This window comes from Triticum aestivum, chromosome 4D, assembly GCF_018294505.1.
Source record: "Triticum aestivum cultivar Chinese Spring chromosome 4D, IWGSC CS RefSeq v2.1, whole genome shotgun sequence".
Taxonomy (NCBI): Eukaryota; Viridiplantae; Streptophyta; class Magnoliopsida; order Poales; family Poaceae; genus Triticum; species Triticum aestivum.
In genome coordinates, this window is record NC_057805.1 from 500,216,503 (window position 1) to 500,217,866 (window position 1,364).

At 48.2% G+C, this 1,364-nt stretch overlaps 1 pseudogene; it reads right to left on the reverse strand.

Moving 5' to 3' along the window:
• Positions 1–544: 544 nt before the first annotated feature.
• Positions 545–1,364, reverse strand: part of LOC123097156 (pentatricopeptide repeat-containing protein At5g61990, mitochondrial-like) — a 3,093-nt pseudogene continuing 2,273 nt past the window's right edge.

Genomic DNA, 1,364 nt, shown 5'->3' on the forward strand with positions numbered 1-1,364 from the left:
TATAAGCCTTCATGAATTTGTTGATACAGCATTTACAAAGAATATTCATGAGGTTGTTGACCCCACAATGCTACAAGATAGCAGCAATGCAACTGACATGATGAAGAATTGCGTCATCCCACTTTAAGAATAGGCCTCTTTTGCTCCATGACATCACCCAAAGAGCGGCCGGGTATGGCACAAGTTTCTACTGAGATGCTTAGAATAAAGCATGTGGCCTCAGACACATGTGTGTCTGATGAAGCAAATAATTGGCAGGATAGTACGCAAGCAACAGAAGTTCATGTAAAAAAAAATAGTAATGTACTGTCTTATTTTTTTCCCTTTTTTCTGAATCCAGTTTGAGTCATTTCAGAGGTAGCTAATAAATCCATGTCAAATTAGGGAATGTGTCCTAATTGTTCTGCTAATGTATGTTTTTATACCTATACAAAGTAGGGAATGTGTCCTGATTTAGAGCATAGATATCTACTTATACATGGGGTGGAGAGTAGTGAAGAGCAATTTTCACTCAACTAGGTGACTCCATAAGTTAAAAAATAAATCAGTGTTCCAAACCTGACTGTACAATGAATTTCTGAAGCAAGGACTCCAATTCAGCAGACAGATTTCCCCTTCACATCTCGTGCAAATCTTTGGGAACTCTGACATAAGCAGAATGGTCAGGCGTGAGGCCCTTCACCCATCAACTCATACAGGACACTTGCCACCTCGATGATCCTCCCTGACTTGCGCAACAGCATGGTGAGCAGGCTGGGGCGCGTATCCTGCTGCTCATAGCCCCTGACATATTCGCAAGCATCTTCGATTCTCCCGGTATAGACATGCCCTTGATGTGTGGATTGTAATCCTCGGCGTCAGCTTTTCTAGAAACATCTGATCGAGAATCTCTTGCCGAATCCATCTTCTCTGCTTTTCAGGCGTTGTGTGTGAGGACATCGTACGTCAGTGATTTCTGGATGTCATCAGGTTCAGACTTCAGACCACTCCATGTCCTCAACGAGGTCGCACGCTTCGGTGGCTCCGCCATTCCTGAGCAGCCCCCCGAGGAGGTAGTTCCAGGAGTTGGCATTGGGGTCGCAGCTCCCCCTTCTTCATTTCGTCAAACACCTGGCGGGCACCCTGGAAGTCGCCGGCCTTGCACCTGGCCGACGACATGACGTTTTAATAGCTGGTCATCCTCGATCACCGACACGCCCGCATCGAAGTCGCCGATCGAGGCCAGGGACTTGAGCAGCGAGGGGCACGGGCCGCCGGCGCCGGTGCAAAGTCCTGAGAGTCGCCCTCACTGTGCCATCCACGCTCGACCAAAAGGATTGCTCGGTAAGGGAGAGCCACCGCGGTGAAGCCCTGGGAAGTGAAGC